Genomic DNA, 17,753 nt, shown 5'->3' on the forward strand with positions numbered 1-17,753 from the left:
GGCAATTTGATCTCTGGTTCCTCTGCCTTTTCTAAACCCAGCTTATACATCTGGAAGTTCTCAGTTCGTATACCGCTGAAGCCTAGCTTGAAGGATTTTGAGCATAACTTTGCTAGCACATGAAATGAGCGCAATTGTGGTGTAATCTGAAAATTCTTTGGCACTGCCCTTCTTTGGGATGGGAATGAAAACTGACCCTTTCCAGTCCTGAGGCCACTGCTGAGTTTTCCAAATTTTCTGATGTATTGAGTGCAGCATTTTAACAGCATCATCTTTTAGGATGTTAAATAGCTCCAGCTAGAATTCTGTCACCTCTGCTAGCTTTGTTCATAGGCATGCTTCCTAAGGCCCACTTGACTTCAGGCTCCAGGATGTCTGGCTCTAGGTTAGTGACCACACCATCCTGGTTACCCGGGTCATTAAGACCTTTTTTGTAGTTCGCCTGTATATTCTAGCCACCTGGTCTTAATCTCTTCTGCTTCTGTTAGGTCCTTACTGTTTCTGTCCTTTCTCGTGCCCATCTTTGCATGAAATGTTCCCTTGATCTCTCCAGTTTTCTTGAAGAGATCTCTATAGTCTTTCGCATTCTATTGTTTTCTGATTTCTTTGCATTGTTCATTTGAGAAGGCCTTCTTATCTCTCCTTACTGTTCTCTGGAACTCTGCACTCAGTTGGGTATATCTTTCCTTCTCTTCTCCCTTGCTTTTCACCTCTTTTCTTTCCTCAGCTATTTGTAAAGCCTCCTCAGAGAAGCATTTTGCCTTCTTGCATTTCTTTTTCTTTGGGATGGTTTTGGTACTGCCTCTTGTACAATGTTACAAACCTCTGTCCATAGTTCTTCAGGCAGTCTGTCTACCGGATCTAATTCCTTGAATCTATTCATCACCTCCACTGTATAATCACTGAGAGCTCAGTTAGTGAAGAATCTGCCTGAAATACAGGAGACCCCGGTTCGATTCCTGGGTCGGGAAGATCCAGTGGAGAAGGGATAGGCTACCCACTCCAGTATTCTTGGGTTCCCTTGTGGCTCAGCTGGTAAAGAATCCACCTGCAATGCTGGAAACCTGGGTTCGACCCCTGGGATGAGAAGATACCCTGGAGAAGGGAAAGGCTACCTATTCCAGTATTATTCCGTGGACTGTATAGTCTATGGAGTCTCAAAGAGTCGAACACGTTGAGCAACTTTCACTTTCACTGTATAATCATAAGGGATTTGATTTAGGTCACACTTGAATTTCCTAATGGTTTCCCCTACTTTCTTTAATTTAAGCCTGAAGTTTGCAACAAGGAGCCAATCATCTAAGCCACAGTCAGCTCCAGGACTTGTTTTTACTGACTGTATAGAGAGCTTCTCCATTTTTGGCTCGGAAGATTACACTCGTTCTGATTTCAGTGTTGACCATCTGGTAATGTCCATGTGTAGAGTTGTCTCTTGTGTTGTTGGAAGAGAGTGCTTGCTATGACCAGTGTGTTCTCTTGACAAAAGTCTGTTAGCTGTTGCCCTGCTTCATTTTGTACTCCAAAGCCAAACTTGCCTGTTACTCCAGATATCTTTTGACTTCCTATTTTGCATTCCAATACCCCATGATGGAAAGGACATCTTTACATCTGGTTTTGTTTTTTTCTTTCTTTCTTGGTGTCAGTCCTAGAAAATCCTGGGGGTGTTTTAGAACAGTCAACTTCAGCTTCTTCGGCATTAGTGGTTGGGGCATGTTTGGTAAGTCGCTTCAATCGTGTCCAACTCTTTTTGACCCTGTGGACTGCAACCTACTGGACTCCTCTGTCCATGGGATTCTCCAGGCAAGAATACTGGAGTGGGTTGCTGTGCCTTCCTGCAGGGGATCTTCCTGACCCAGGGATCAAATCCACATCTCTTAAGTCTCCTGCATTGGGAGGTTGGTTCATTACCACTAGGGGCTCCTTAGAACCTATGGAATGTCTGAGTGGGAATCAAGAATCTATATTTGTAAGAGTAACCCAGGGGATTCTTTTTTCCACTGAAATCTAGAATAAGACTCAGTGTGGAGATGTGGCCTTACCTCAGTGCAGGGTCCTGTGGGGCTCCTGGACACAAGGTCTTTGTGTCCTCCCTTTTTTTTTTGTTTAAAATATTTATGTATTTGGCTGCACTGGGATGAAGCACGTGGAATCTATTCCCTGACAAGGGATCTAACCCGGGCCCCCTGCTTGTGACCATGTGGTCCCAGCCACTGGACCACAAGGGAAGTCTCCTCCTGCATTTCTTTGATGATAGGAAACAACGTTCATTCAGGCTCCATGGTCTTCCCTGAGTTCTAATGGGCAGATTCAAGCAGTTGTTCATTAGGGAAGGGCAGGGATGCAAAACCAGGGAGAAGCCAAGAAAAGTAAGAGTAGCCTTGGAGTAAGAGCCTGATTCCCCATCAAGGGATGCACACAATATCTTTGAGCTATTTTGCAGATACCAAAACCCCCTCTGGATGGAAGAATTTGATGGTTAATAATGGTATGCTGCCCACAAGCATGTAGACACCTGACCAGTTGGACCTGAAGTTTGAGACCATGGACCCCTACTTACCTCACCACCAACCCATCAGAAGAATATTCACTCTATTTATGTATGGCTAATACAATGTCATAAAAAATAAAATAAAAAATAAGAAGAATGTTATGAGTTGATCATGCCCTCTCTGAACAATTGCTATAAAACTTATAACTATCTTCCCCAAACGGGGGACAGATGTTTTTAAGGGCATGAACCCACTTTGCCTGGCAAAACAATAAAGCACTTTTCTACTTTACCCAAAACTCTGTCTCTGAGATTTTATTCGGCACTGGTGTACAAATTGAGCTTTAAGCTCAAATTGAGCTTTCATCTCTAGTTTTGGGGCATTGTGTAACCTCACCTCTTCGAAACTCCATTTTCTCACCTGTATGAGATGATTCTTATTGTATTTTTTAAATGGTGAATATTTATTTATGGCTGTGAGAGCATAGTTGCTCCTCAGCATGTGAAATCTTCCTAGACTAGGGATGAACCCAAGTCCCCTGCACTGACAGGCAGATTCTTCTCCACTGCACCACCAGGGAAGTCCCCTCCTCTTTATTTTATTTTTTTCTTGCTACACTAAGTTCTTTACATTTTTATATATTAATCCCAGTTGATATATGATTTTCAAACTTTTTCCTTCCTTTCCATAGGCTGTCTTTTCATTTTGTTAATTGGTCCTTCTGCTGTGCAGAAGCTTTTGAGTTTGATGGAGTCCATGATGGAAATTCTGGATCAAGTGACTGGGGATCACCTGAATGCTAAGCATATTCCTGCTGTCCCCCATTACACAGCCCTGGTCCTACTTCCTGTTCTGAACATAGTCTGTTACCCTCTGCCCATCCATATTGTTAGGGGAAGCACACTGACTGAAATCGCCTACCCTAGCCAGACACCATAGTCACCATTTGCGTGAGTTATTTTACAATAGGAAGTCCTAGAAAGGAAAATGGAACTAACAAGCCACCACCACCTGGAAGAGTTCAGGAAAGGTCAGAAAGAGATACCATGTATTCTACCACCTCCCAGAATCCTTCTTACTGGCATCCATCTTGGCTGAGCCATGCGTGCACCACCAGGAAGGATGCTTTGCACTGGCATTTCTCTTTGCCTGGAGAGGTAGGAGTGAAGATTTGCTCAAAAAGGGCTTAACATTGGAGTCAGAGGCTCTGGCTTGAATTCCTGTTTATTTGTTCTGAATGGGCCTCATGATGGAACCTGCTGGATGATGTAGGGTCACGACTGAGCATCCTGGTGGACAGACAGAACAGATCTCTTGGGAGCACTGTTTTCAAAATTTCAGCTCTCTGTGCACCAATGCCAAACAGAAATATGGAGACAGAGTGATGGAGGAGAAAGAAAGCGTGGCTTTATAGCTGTGCCAGGCACAGTAGGTTAGTGACTCCAGAACTGTGCTCCACCCCCTCGCTGGTGAGTAGGGAAAGGGTACACAGTCAGGCAGGAGACTGTGATAAGGATCAAGGCAGTAACAGACTTGTATTTGTTCTCCTGCAGTTTCCACAGGATGGAGACAAGATCAGGGTGTGTGCAGGGTCCTAGAAGGTCTGTCTCCCATCTTAATAAGCCTCTGCCTCACCTGCTGCTTCTGCTTTGATTAACAACTGTTCTGCCCTTTGGGCTTCCCTCATAGCTCAGTTGGTAAAGAATCCGCCTGCAATGCAGGAGACCCTGTTTCAATTCCCGGGTTGGGAAGATGCCCTGGAGAAAGGATAGGATATCCACTCCAGTATTCTTGGGCTTCCCTGGTGGCTCAGCTGGTAAAGAATACTCATGCAATGTGGGAGATCTGGTTTGGATCCCTGGGTTGTGAAGATTCCCTGGAGAAGGGAAAGGCTACCCACTCCAGTATTCTGGCCTGGAGAATTCCATGGACTGTGTATACTTCATGGGGTCAAAAGAGTCGGACACGACTGAGCGACTTTCACTTCTTACTCTGCACATTGGAACTCAGAGAAGGTCGTGGAGGCTGCAGGCCTGCCTACAAGGAAAATTGGACAAAAAAGCCTCTGTGCCCTGGATCCCACAGGGCCCTGCTTGGTATTAGCATTAGTGTGGCTGGTTGGGATTGGGCTCCAAGCCTGAGACAGCGGGACACTGAGGCTTTTGCTATTGGTTGGAGGCATTATGGTGAAGGCAAGGAGCTCAAACCAGTCAAACCTAAAGGATATGAGTCCTGCATATTCATTGGAAGGACTGATGCTGAAGCTGAAACTCCATTACTTTGGCCACCTGATGGTAAGAACTGACTCATTGGAAAAAACCGTGATGCTGAGAAAGATTGAAGGCAGGAGGAGAAGGGGACGATAGAGGATGAGATGGTTGCATGGCATCACCAACTCAATGGACATGAATTTGAGCAAGCTCTGTGATCTGGTGATAGACAGGGAAGCCTGGGGTGCTGCAGTCCATAGGGTCACAAAGAGTCAGACACAACTGAGTGACTGACCTGAACTGGAGGCGTTAAGAACCACTGCAGCAACTCTTGAGGGGCTCCGGAGGGGGTCTCATAGCAGAGGTCGAGGCACTTGGTGGGTGAAGTCAGTGAGACCCTAAGACACCAAGACAATTTTTCTGGTCTTCAGATAAGGAAACAAACTCAGGCTCAGAGAGGTTTAAGTAACTTGCCTAAGCTCGAGATGGACAAAGGGAGGATTTTTACCCAAGTGGGAAAGAAAAGTGAGTGCTAGTCACTCAGTCGTGTCAGACTCTTTGTGATCCCATGGACTGTAGCCCTCCTGGCTCCACTGTCCATGGAGTTCTCCAGGCAAGAATACTGGGACGGGTTGCCATGCTCTCCTGAAGGGGATCTTCCCCACTCAGGGACTGCGGACTCTGAAATTGCTAGGATTTCCCAGGCATCAGCTTCCGGTGAGACTGAAACAGAGATGGAGATATGTGGGCTACAAGGCGGGGCAGGATGAGGCGGTAGAGCTTCTGACATCTGCCAAGATGAATGCCTTAGAAAAACGGAACTGGGCCTGGGATAGGGGTGGATTGCTTCAGTTGTGAAGGGCCCCTGAAGGGTCTAGAGAGAAATGAAGTCCCAAGAGGAGGAGGAGATGGTGGGGTTGGGTCAGGGTGAGCCTGCCCTCTGGGGTGAGGCTCGGCCCAAAGTATGCTGCCCACCTGTGAACAGCACAAGATCGCGAGTCTGGCTCCCTCCTCCCCTCTTGCCCTCCTCTACTTCCTCCTCCTCCTCCACTACCTGGCCTGGCCCCTGCCTCAGTGCACCCACTCAATGGGCCTAGTCTAATCCTCTGACATCACAGCCTGCCCATCACAGGCCCTCCCTGGCAGCCTTGACAGGGCCCAGGCTCAGAGACCCAATTTAGGATCCCTCACCTCAGAACTGATCTCTTCCCTCAACCTCTTCCCTCCTTCAGCTCACAATTCAGATTGGGGACACCCTAGAGTCAGTCCCAAACTGGTGGGGTAGGAGCCTACGATCTGTCGTGGCCTTGCTATGTGACTCCAGGTAAGTAGCTGCCCCTCTTTGGACCTCAGTTTTTTTATCTAAATCTCCTCTACCCTCAGTTAATCACATCCACCTGTTTTGGCTTCCTCTCAGCCCCTTGTAGCTTTAGGAAAATTTTTTTCTTTTTATGAGCTCACATGTTGGTTGTTGGGGGACCACTGGACTGTGTGGCCCTTATTATTCACCCCAGTGCCAACTCAGAAGAGGGGCTCCTCCGACAGCTGCTGACTAAAGGTGTACATGGGTGAATGAACGAACAGATGGAGCTCCTGCCTTATGGTGGGGGCTCTGGATATGACTGTGTGTTCATAAGCGCAGATGCATGTGCACTCCTGTGTTTGACGCTCCCTGGCAGGGTGTGTGGTGTAACACAGTAGTGGGCATGTCCACTAGGGTGTCAGCTCCACAAGGGCAGGGATTTGTGTCTGACATCTTCCCTGCTCTATCCCACTCTATCTGGAGCAGGGACAAGCACATGGCTAGAGTCAATACTTCCTTGACTGTAAAAATGTATGAAAGTGAATACACACATCTGGTGTGGGTCCACGTGCCAACCTGTGCATATAGTACAGTATAGTGTCAGTCCCTCGGTCATGTCTGACTCTGAGATCCCATGGACTGTATGTAAGCCATCAGGCTCCTCTGTCCTTGGAATTTCCAGGCAAGAATACTGGAGTGGGTAGCCATTCTCTTCTCCAGGGGATCTTCCCCACCCAGGGATCGAACCTGAGTCTCCTACATTGCAGGCAGATTCTTTACCGTCTGAGCCACCAGGGAAGTCCAAGACATGTACATGGTGATGCAAAAAGCTCAGCTTCTCTGGCCATGGTGCTGGATCAAACCTCAGGGACAAAGATGGGGCTGAAGTCGAAAAAGAGCTTTATTGCTTTGCCAGGCAAAGGGAGGTACAGCAGGCTTATACTCTCAAAACCATGTCCCCCTGGGGAAGATACTGAGACGTTTTCTAGTAAAAGAGGATGGGATTGGCTCGTGAACATTTTCTTGATGTTTGGTGGTGTCAGGTAGAAATTAACATATTCAACCTCCAGGTCCAACTGTTCAGGGGTCTATATGTTTGAGGGCAGCATACAAAAACTTCTCCCACCTGGAGGGGGTTTCCGTACCTGACAAATGCTTCAAAGATGTTCTTGTATGTATCTCATGTTCAGGAATGAGCACCTTGCATCAAGGCTGCTCTTGATTTTATTTCTCCCTGGTTTTGCAATCCCTCCCGTCCTTAATTAACAGCTAATTAACAGCTGCCCATATCAAGTCCGGGAAGATCATGGAGGCTGAACGAAGGCTACTACCTGCAATATCAAAGAAATGGTTGGTGGGTGGGTGCTTCCCTGGTGGCTCAGTGGTAAAGAATCCACCTGCCAACGTGGGAGACATGGGTTCACTTCTTCATCCGGGAAGATCCCACTCGCCTCAGAACAACTAATCTGTGTGCCATAACTACTGAGCCCTCACTCTAGAGCCCGTGCTCTGAGGAACAAGAGAAGCCGCCAAAATGAGAGGCCTGTGCCCTGCAACAAAGAGTAGCCCCACTCGCTGCAACTAGAGAAAAAGCACATGCAGCCACAAAGATCCAGAATAGACAAAATAAATAAATTTATATTAACAATAAAATATTAAAAACTCTTAAAAAAAAAAAAAGAAATGAAGGACATAAAGGCCTTCACACAAGGAGCCCCACAGGCCCAGCATGGTGTCACAAGCTCCCGGGTCTAAGGGTGTGGGTGATGTTGCTTACACACCACCCCCCTTTCCCTTTTCCAAACTCTTCCAGAGCCAGGGCCCAATGCCTGGGTCCCGATGGGGCAGAGCAGGGGGCCGCCTCCTCGCAGGAAACTGGATCCCAGGATGTGCAGATTGCCAGGGAGCAGGGCGGCCTCCTTGTCTCCCCCACCCCTGGATAATCCCCTTCCTGACTGGCTCCCTTTCTCCCAGGAACCAGATTAAAGTCAGATTTGGGGGGCTGTAGGGGACTAGGGTGTCACCTCAATGCCCTCTTCCCTAGTTGTCCCCTGCCTCAGGCGCCTATGCATCTGCCCCCACAACCCCCAAGCTATGAATTTCCCTCACTCATGGGTGGCCCGAGTATATACTTGGCTCAGGCCCAAGTATAAAGCCACCTGAGGGACAAGAGGACAGGTGTCGCAGAACCACTGAGAGACTGCAGAGAGGAAAGATCCAGGAGAGACCACGGGTTATCATCTGTTGGGTGAGTGAGGGAGACAGGGCGCCAGGGTCCTGAGGCCAGGAGGGAGGGGGTACTGCAAGTGCCCTCTGACCCATCTGACTCAGGTACCTGGCTGCTCTTGCATCTGCTGGGAACCTCAAAAACTTTGCACACAGAAGACTTCATTCATCATTCAAGACATACTTCTGGACTGCCTATTAGGTGTTAGGTAGGAGAATCCCAGGGACAGAGGAGCCTGTTGGGCTGCGGTTCTGGGGTCGCACAGAGTCGGACAGGACTGACTCGACTTAGCAGCAGCAGCAGCAGTACTCTAAGTGGGCTTCCCATGCGGCTCTAGTGATAAAGAACCTGCCTGCAAAGCGGGAAACTTAAGACCTGGGTTTGATCTGTGAATTGGAAAGATCCCCTGGAGGAGGGCATGGCAAGCCACTCCAGTATTCTTGCCTGGAGAATCTCATGAACAGAGGCTCCTGCTGGGCTACAGGCCACGGGGTAGCCAAGAGTTGGACACAACTGAAGTGACTATGCACACACTCACAGAGGTTAAGTATTGGGGTTATTGTTGCTGTTTAGTTGCTAAGTCGTCTCCAACTCTTTTGGGACCCCATGGACTGTAGCCTTCCAGGGCCCTCTGTCCGTGGTATTCCCAGACAAGAATACTGGAGTGGGTTGCCATTTCTTTCTCCAGGTGAAATTCCCTACTCAGGGATCAGACCCAGGTTTCCCGCATTAGCAGGCAGATTCTTTACCACTGACCTCTCAGGGAAACCCAAGCACTGGGGACAAGGCAGTGGAGTAACAGACAAAAAATGAGATTTTTTTCTGCAGACAGACAGTCCATGTGATCATAATTATCATGCCACTGTGACTTTCCAGGTAGCACTAGTGGTAAAGAATCTGCCTGCCAATGTAGAAGACATGAGACATGGGTTCGATCCCTGGGTTGGAAGAATCCCTAGAGAAGGAAATGGCAACCCATTCCAATATTCTTGCCTGGAAACTTCGATGGACAGAGGGGCCTGGCGGGCTATAGTCCATGGGGTCACAAAGAGTCGGACACGACTGAGCACCCATACAGATGTGACAGAATTTGAATACAGTGATCCAAGTTTGTTGAATGAATGAATGAACAGGGCTTCACCTCAGGCCTTCCCTTAAGTTCTGAACTTCTGGGAGTTCAGGAATGTAGATAGGGAAGCTAAGGAAGCCATCCTGGTCTGCCTCGCATCTCCATCACTGCTGGTGGGCTTACTTTTTTTGTTTTCTTTTTTAATTTGGCTACACCAGGCCTTAGTCAGGGCAGGTGGGACCCAGTTGCCTGACCAGGGATTGAACCTGAGCACCCTGCATTGGCAGTGCGGAGTCAGCCCTTGGGCCCCCAGGGACGTCCCCAGAGGGGCTTTTGAGTTGAGCCCTGAAGAATCAGAAGCAGAAGCCCTGGGTGGATTTGGAAGATGGTGCTGGCAAGGCTCAGGAAGGGCAAAGTCTGAGTAGGGGATGCTGCGGAAAAGAGGGGCCAGGCCTCGTAGCCCACAGTGAGGACTTTCATAGTCACTGTGTTAGGTGGGAGCCATGGGAAAGTTTGGACAAAGGAGGAATCTAGCTGGACTTAAAGAGCTTCCAAGTGGCACAGGGAGACAAGGGTGGAGGCAGAGACAGCAGTGGAGAGACATAGCTTCTAGATACATCTTTTACTTTATGGCTGTGCTGGGTCTTCGTTGCTGTGCTCAAGCTTTCTCTAGTTGCAGTGAGTGGGGATACTCTCGAGCTGAGGTGCGTGGACATCTCATTGCAGTGGTTTCTCCTGTTGCAGACTCTAGGCACACAGGCTTCAGTACTTGTCGCTCCCGAACTCTAGGGCACAGGCTCAGTAGTTGTGAAGGGCTTAACGGTTGCTCCATGGTGTGTGGGATCTTCCCAGACCGGGGATCAAGCATGTGTCTCCTGCATTGGCAGGTGGACACTTTACCGCTGACCCAGCAGTGAAATCCACGCTTTAAAATTTTGTATTGAAAATATCAGATAGGAACTGGGCGATGAGCACAAGTCCTAAGTATACAGCCCAGTGAGCTTTCACTGAGTCTAGGTAATTTGTCACGAGTGCTCAGATGCAGAAACACAGACCCAGGGAGTTCCCTGGTGGTCTGGTGCTTAGGATTCTGGGCTTTCACTGCCCAGGTTCAATCCCTGGTCAGGGAGCTGAGATCCTGCAAGCTTCACAGTATGACCAGAATCAAACACAAAAACCCACAGACCTCATGGCCACCTTTTAAGGACAGAGCCACAGGATTTAGTGTGGGTTGAATAGGAAGAAGGAGAGAATAAGGAATCCAAGAGGACCCTGTGACTTTGACCTGAGCACCTGGAAGAATGGACATGCACTTTTCTGAGATGGGGAGGACCAGGGAAGGAGGGGAACAGGGCAGCTAGAGCTGAGCAGTGGATATTTTGATTTGAGATGCTCATTAACCTCTAAGGGAAAACATCAAGTGGGAAGTTGAATACTTGGGTCTGGAGGTCAGGGGAATTTTTTCTTTCTTTTTAATAGTTATTTATATAAAATTGCATTTAGAAAGAAAAAATAAACATTTATCTTCTTTGGCTGTGCTGGTTCTTAGTTGTGGCGGCATGCAAATTCTCAGTTGTGGCCTGTGGGATTAGTTCCCTGACCAGGGATTGAACCCAGGGCCACCTGCTTGGGAGCTCAGAGTCTTTGGTCACTGGACCATTGGAGAAGTCCCAGGGGAATATTCTGGGCTAGAAATAAACTGCCTGCAGGGTGATTCTGCCCTGAGTGGCACACACAAGACCACTGTAAGCCACAAGAACTGTATCCATATGAGGGGCTGTTATGATGAATGAGTGAATCAGCAGGGGAAGTCAGGGACTTGGTGCTGACCTCTGATTTCTTCCTGCCAGCCCCCTTCTGCCTTCTGGCCCTGCTGCTGCCCCGTCTCAGTTTGGGAGTCCCCATGTCCACAGCTGAGTCTGTCAATCAAGCCTATAACCTGGCGCTCGACATGCAGAGGCACACTTCCACCCTGCTGCAGACTTATGTGAGTGACGGGGCATGAGCAGGGGGTGAGGGGAGGTGGCTGTCACCCTCCTGGCCCAGTCCTGGGGAAGGGAGGCAGAACAGGTCCCTTCATGGGTCCTGGGGTACAGGGGCTCTGCCAGCTAGAGACACGCCCACAGGAATGATGTCACTCATGGCTGGGTGACCTTGGGCAGGTCATTCCTTCACTCTCGGTCTTAGATTCCTCATCTGCCAAATGGGATGGTGGTCGTGCCTTGGCTGGCCTCTCAGGACTGTCAGAAGCCCCTAGGGGAAGTGTTTTACAGGCTCTTGAGTCTGTCCAAGACCACCTCTGTCCTTGCTTTTCTGAGCCTATGCCATGCTGGGAGATTCAGCCTCATTATCTTACTGGCTCCTCAGATAGGTCTAAGAGGCAGAATTATGACCCATTTTTACACATAAGAGAACTGAGGGGGCTTTTTTAGATTTTTAAAAACTTTTTAATATTTTTATTATTGTATTTATTTTTGGCTGTGCTGGATCTTTGTTATTTAGTTTCGGCTCACCTCTAGTTTTGGAGAAGGAAATGGCAACCTATTTCAGTACTCTTGCCTGGAAAATCCCATGGACAGAGGAGCCTGTTAGGCTACAGTCCATGGGGTCACTAAGAGTCGGACAGGACTGAGTGACTTCACTCACTTCACACTTTATCACTGGAGAAGGAAATGGCAACCCACTCCAGTGTTCTTGCCTGGAGAATCCCATGGACAGAGGAGCCTGGCGGGCCATGGTCCGTGGGGTCGCAGAGAGTCAGACACGACTGAAATGACTCAGCACTGAGCGCTGCTCTAGTTTTCCCGGGTGGAGGCTCCTCTCTGGTTGTGGTGTGCAGGCTTCTCATTGCGGTGGCGTCCCTTGTTGCTGAGCACAGGCTCTAGGGCTCACAAGGTTTCAGTACTTGGGGCATGTGGGCTCAGTAGTTGCCACTCCTTGGCACAGGCTCAGTAGTTGTGGTGCACCGGCTTAGTTGATCTAGGACATGTGGCATCTTCCTGGATCAGGAACCCGTGTCTCCTGCATTGGGAGGAGGATTCTTATCCACCGAGTCACCAGGGAAGGCCTCTTTCTGATTTTTTGATGTGGGCCATTTTTAAAGTCCTTACTGAGCTTGTTACCATACTGCTTCTGTTTTATCCTTTGATTTTTTGGCTGGAAGGCATGTGAGATCTTACCTCTTCAACCAGGGATTGAACCCGCACCCCCTACATTGCAGGGCAGAGTCTTAGCCACTGGACCATGAGGGAAAGGCCAGGAATCTGAGCTGTAGACGTGAATAATTTACCTGAGGTCACAAAACTGTCTGGAAGTTCAAAGCAGCAGCCTGCTGGCTGGGTCTTACCCACATATGTTTTATTTAGGCCGTGTGATGCTTGTTCAAATTTTGAACCTGAAAACCTGTCAAAAACAGGCACAGGGGTCCTGTTGGCCTCCAGTCACTGTGCTGCAGCCGTACCCCATCTGCTTCTTCTCCAGGTGACGGGATCCACCTGGCCCCTGCAGGCCCTGGAATTTGTGACTCTTCCACTGTACTATATTCTAGGTCCACGTGAAGTTACCGAACCTAGTTTCTTGTTTACTTCTGTAAAACCTAGTTTCTTTCTCTGGGGCTGTGCTGGGTCCTTGTGGCTGTCACAGGCTTTCTGTAATTTCGGGAGCAGGGGCGCCTCTGCTTTGCGGTGCTTGGGCTTCTCATTGCGGTGGCTTCTACTGTCACGAAGCATGGGCTCTAGGAATGAGGGCTCAGGAGTTGTGGTTCCCAGGCTTAGGTGCCCCACGGCATGGGGGATCTTTCTGGAGCAGGGATCAAAGCACGTCCCCTACTTTGGCAGGCAGATTCTTAACCACTGAACCACAAGGGAAGTCTCTGCCTATATTTTCTAGTCTCATATCTGCCACCATCCTGTGGGTAGCTTTGAGGACCCTGAGTTTCCCCATTTGTAAAATGGGGATGTAGGACTAGGTGATCTATCATGTCCAGAATTGATCAGTGTGCACTAAAATTCTGTGGGTCTAGGTTTGTGGAGGTGAGAAATTTAATGGAGAAGGCATTAACTCAATAATATTATAATTTAATCTAATATTAATAATTGCATATTAATGATTATTTACAAGTGAACAAATATTAAGCCCTGAAGAATATGAATAAAAAGGAAATACGGCTTTAACCACATTGTCAATAATATATTTAGCTTGCAAATACGGTAATAAGTAACATCATCATAGTGTTCATGATATTAATACAAAGATGTCATTAGCGAATGATATTAACGCCCTAGTCATATGCCAAGTGCTAAGTGCTTTATGTCTATTACATCTTATCATCTTCACCGTTACAGCGCCATGTGGGAATTACTGAAGCTGTGATTCAAAGTTGCACAAGTTGTATGTGGAGGAGGCTGAGTTGAAGCCTAAGAGAACTGGGGCTCTTGTGCTAGAACATTTCATCAACTCCCCGAGGCAGGGAATGGCGACTCCCCCTAGGAAGAGGCCAGTCTCATGGAAGGCAGATGTGAATTCAGGGGCACCCTAGGGCAGCGTTTGGGTTCCCTCACTCTCATCTGTCTCTGTCTCTCGTGCAGCTCCAGCACCAAGGCAGTCCCTTTAGTGATCCCGACTTCTGAATCTCTGAACTCTCGCTCAGAACTCTGCCTCCAAACCACATGCACTTAGAGATCTGGCATGCCCTGGAAGATGAAGTACGTCTGAGCCTCACCCAGGAGGCCTTCTTTTCCTTCAGCCAGCACTTCTGGCTTGCGATGGTTGACCAGCATGACCTCAGCTATGACAATTTCATTGTGGAGGATCAGCTTTGGGAAGCAAGACTCAAGGCCAAAGGCCTAGTGGGCAACTTGGCTGGTATCATGACTGCCCTGGGCCTGACCACCCCCCCAGCAAACACCCACCTCAGTCCTGTCCCATTAGGGGACACGGCCTTCCACAAGAAGTGTCGAGGGTATGTAATAATCCAGGACTACAGCTTTTGGACAGACTGAGCTGTGACTTTTTTGGGTGAGCTCAAGGCCAAATACTCTCAATAGAGGAGGTGGGACTTCCTCTTAGAGGCTGCAACCCTTTTTCTTTCACATTTGATTCTTTCTTGTTGTTTTTTTTTTTCTCATCAGGGATTCTTTTCTGCCTTGCTTCTTGGCTAGAAAGGAGACACATGTTGTCTAGCAGGGCTTCTGTACCATGTATCTGGGAACATTTGTGGGGACCAGGCCTCTAGTCCTTATGCCTGGGCCTCCCTGCCCAGGTCCTGTGGCCTCCCTTCCAGATCTGGGTGGGACTCCATGGACAGCATCTCATGAATTCCCATTCCAGTGGTACTGGTTGCTCACTTTCTGGGTGGAAAGAAATAACACCTCTTTGAAGAAGAGGCTTCACTTACAGTCCATGGGGTCACAAAGAGTCGGACGTGACTGAGTGACGAACGCTTTTCACTTTCACTTCCCACTCTACAGGGGGAGTACAGTTGGTCCCCTTCCTGTCATTTAGGGGAGGTCCAAGGACTGCCTTCTTGTCTCTATCGACCTCACTTCCTCTATGAAGATACGGACTTTCTGAGCAACGAGGCCTCCCTTTTTTCTGGAGGTCACTTCCTGCTCTAGACCACCTCTCTGACTGTGTCCACTGCTCCAACTTCCCATCTTACAGTGCTTACTCCTATTCAATGGATGTGTGAGTCTTGAAAAGCTAAGGACCCGAGTCACATCTGTTTCTTGCTCAGGACACATCCACTTCGGGATGACAGATGGCATCTCTGGCCTGGGGCTCTCCTGAAGCTCCTATTTATAGTGTGGCTTTTGCAGATGGCTGGGGGGACCAGGCCATACCCCAGGATCTTTTTCGCCTTAAATGTGTTTCCCTATTTTCAACGACTGTATATACTGGTAAATTCAATGTTCTTGTTCAACATTTTATTTACAAAAAACTAATTTATTCTCGTAAATAAAACTCTTCAAAGGGGTGAGGTTTTTTTTTTTTTTTGTCTCCATAACCCTGACTTGAGAAGAAGGGAAGGTGTGGATTAGGGCCGAGGGATGGGAAGGGGTGGAGGGCATCAAAGGGAGAGGGGGCAGGGCCACAAGGGGTGGGATGGGGGACGGGGAGAGCAGCAGGTGGAGTGACCCTGGGCGAAGGTGGCTGAAATTTGTCTGGAGTAGCCCTTCCACCACAGGGCCAACAGGCATGTTCCTGGCCAGGACACGACAGAGAGAAGGACAGAGGCAAACAGAGTGACAGGTGGCCCTTCCTTGAGATGAGGTGGAGATATGCACAGGCTACAGCGGGCCAAGAGGAAACAGGAGACGGGAAGACAAAGAGATGCTCAGAGAGGCAGACGCAAGCGGTGGAGAAACTCGGGGGAAGCAAGGACATGACATATACGGGAGGTCGTAGAGGGAGACAAGAAGGACCCAGAGAGAAAACGAGATGGAGAAGCGTCCAAAGGAAACAGAGAGATGGAAACAGTAGGAGGACAGAGAGACGCTGACAGAGATGGGGAGAGATGGAGATGGCCAGGGAGGGGACTGCAAGCTGGTCCCAAGGCTACTGGGAAAGACCCACTCTTGGGAGCCCTGGGGAGCACTAAGGACGAGGAAGGCCGGCACAACCCCATGGTTCTTGGATACCTACTGTGTGCTGCACCTGGCAACAGGTACCTTCTTATCCATGCTGTTTGACCTTTACAACTCAACAAAGGAAACATTTCACGGAGAAGGTACCTTGAGGGTCACAGTGATTTGCTCAAGGTCACACAGTGGGTAAGACTATCTTCAAATCCGAGACCACTCTCACAGGTGAAAAGGAGGCCAAAGAAGGCAAAGACCCATTCCTGGCTCTGGGGAGGGAGTTCAAGGGGGCCCGAGCTTTCTGTGGGTCTTGGCCTTTGAAAGTTGGGAAAGGCCTGAAGGTAGGGTTAGGGAGGGATTCTTCTGTGGACCCTAACATTGGCCCCAGCTTGAAGCTGAGGACAGAAATGGGCCTGGGGGATATGTGAACCAGCCAGTGAACGCATGAGCGAATCTATCGCAACTTTACATGACCCTCGATGGAGTCACCCCCAGCTCCCAGATAGGTGCTGACGTCAGCTGGGGAAGGGTGCCCCCCTGCAGCGGGGACAGAATTCAAGGCAGTGCACTGCCGAAGGGGGCACTACTGCTTCATGCGCCCGGGCCCCCCGGAATTCACGTCTTGGCAGAAGTGGCAGTCCCCGCACTCAGTTCGCAGAGAGGCTCAGCAGCGGTGACAGCGGGTTCGGGGTCCTCGCGCCCCAGCCCCCTGCTTCTCGATGACATTGGGGGCGTCAGCAACGCCGAGGGCTGTGGGTGGAGGGTGGCAAGGTCAGGGGTGCCCACCGGAACCCTGGCCAGCGAGACTCCTGGCAGCTTTCCCCCGACTCCTAGGCAGCCAGAGCTTGCCTTCCTACCCAGGGAGACAAGGAACAAGGAGGTGCCCCTCCTGCAGGGGGTCAGGGGAACACCCCTCCCTCTAGGCAAGGCCACCCTCTTCCTGAAGCAGCTCACCTGGCTCCTCCGGGAGCCCTGAGAACTAGCTTCCTGACCTCACTCCTACTCTAACACTTCTTCCAGACTCCCGTGCCTGACCCAGGCAGGACCAAGGGACACAGAGAGGGACAAGGGCCTTTCTACCGACATCCCCACAGAGAAGCTCCCGGGAAAACCAGGGCTCCTTGTCTGTGGAACAACTCAGACAGGTCCCAACTCTTCCCCTGTTCTCCTAATGTGCTCCATCCCCAGCTCTCCCCAAGCTGAAACACTCCAAATTCACCTCCCAGATCCCCACAGATTCCTGATTGCCAAGTCCAGACCTCTCCCTTTTCTCTCAGAAGCTACTAACACCCAACTCCTCTCCGCTAAAGCCTAAATTTCCTCCTCACCTTCATGGGAACCTGCTCACCCAATCTAACCCCTAAAGATCCACCGGGCTGCCCAACGTCCCAGCGCTCACAGACCTTCTTTCAGACGCTGCTTCAGAAGCCCTCCGTGGCCCCAAATTTCAACTCTGTTCCCCACGGAGCTCCCTCTGCTCCAACACAGCCTCCTTATGGGTCTCTCAGGTCAACCTGGGCAATCTCTCAGATTCCCTGGGAATCTAGAATCCAGCCTGACATCTCCATAAAACTCAAGATGGGCTCACGTGCACCGCTCCCCGCCTCCCAGCTTCCAAAGCTGCTTTCCATCCCTAATTGTCTGGCTTCTCTTCCCAGGCAAACCAGATCCTCCAAGATCCCACACAGATTCAGCAGGCCGGGAGGCTCTCTTCATATCCAGAGTCTTACCCCACCTTCCCCCTTTCCAGACCATCCATGGGGGTAAAAGGAGCCCTCCAGCGCTCCAGGGGAGGGGCCTAGGAGGGCTGCAACTGCAGGCGGGGATGGGGGTCTGCAAGGGGAAGCAAGGTCTAGGAAGGAAGGCCAGTTCCGAAG

At 49.6% G+C, this 17,753-nt stretch overlaps 1 protein-coding gene and 1 long non-coding RNA gene across 3 annotated transcripts in view; one reads left to right on the forward strand and one right to left on the reverse strand.

Moving 5' to 3' along the window:
* Window positions 1-17,753, reverse strand: part of FBXL19 (F-box and leucine rich repeat protein 19) — an 81,308-nt gene that overhangs the window by 29,328 nt on the left and 34,227 nt on the right. The window lies entirely within an intron of this gene.
* On the forward strand, window positions 9,346-14,021 carry LOC123331641. The gene is made up of 3 exons (XR_006548390.1): window positions 9,346-9,471; window positions 11,149-11,285; window positions 13,885-14,021. It is a non-coding gene; the product is annotated as an uncharacterized LOC123331641 (long non-coding RNA).

Source organism: Bubalus bubalis, chromosome 24 (genome assembly GCF_019923935.1).
Source record: "Bubalus bubalis isolate 160015118507 breed Murrah chromosome 24, NDDB_SH_1, whole genome shotgun sequence".
Taxonomy (NCBI): Eukaryota; Metazoa; Chordata; class Mammalia; order Artiodactyla; family Bovidae; genus Bubalus; species Bubalus bubalis.